The sequence below is a fragment of the Myotis yumanensis genome, unplaced genomic scaffold, assembly GCF_028538775.1.
Source record: "Myotis yumanensis isolate MYYU_CA2020_CCGP unplaced genomic scaffold, mMyoYum1.0.hap1 SCAF_5, whole genome shotgun sequence".
Lineage (NCBI taxonomy): Eukaryota > Metazoa > Chordata > Mammalia > Chiroptera > Vespertilionidae > Myotis > Myotis yumanensis.
Genome location: NW_027223756.1, coordinates 57,037,757 through 57,038,565, shown reverse-complemented (window position 1 = coordinate 57,038,565; position 809 = coordinate 57,037,757).

The following is an 809-nucleotide window of genomic DNA, read 5'->3' as shown; positions in this document are numbered from 1 at the left end:
CTGTTCTGGAAAGGGGAGGAGATGTGTTTCCAGAGGGACAGGCCACCAGGTGCTGTCGATGTGCCCAGCCCTCCCACCACTCCAGGGCGGCCAGCAGCTGGGACGCTGCGGCAGGGCTAACCGGTCGTTAAAATGCCATCGTGCCTTGGTTCTGGGTGATAAATAGCGGCTGTCCCAGCCTCGCCGTGTCCCAGCCTCCCGGGCCTCCCATTGCGAGGTCCCCGTTCGTTCGTTCCCATGGCCCGACTACTAAGGATTCCTATCAGGGCCTGCAGGAATGTGCTCGCCCCCACCTGTCAGTGCTGTCAGTCTGATTGTCAAACCTCACCCACCCCCACGCCAATCAGAATTAATTGCGTTCCTGAGGAGGCACATAGCTCATGCGCATTCACCGGGCATGCTCCACATTCTTTAGCGTCATTTCTATGTTGTGCACTTACGTGCATTCAGGTCTGTTTCCCCTTCCCGGGAACCTCTCACCCAGGGTCCCTCCGTGCCTAGGATGGACTGGCTGCCACCACCTACATCAGTGGTTCTCCACCTTCCTAATGCCACGACCCTTTAATACAGTTCCTCATGTTGTGGTGACCTCCAATTTCATTGTTACAAATTGAACATAATTCAAGCATAGTGATTAATCACAAAAACAATATGTAATTATATATGTGTTTTCCGATGGTCTTAGGCGACCCCTGTGAAAGGGTCGTTCGACCCCCAAAGGGGTCGCGACCCACAGGTTGAGAACCGCAGACCTACATGGTCGTGATGTTCATCTGCCTTAGGGTTGGCTTGGAAGTGGGGAGACCGGG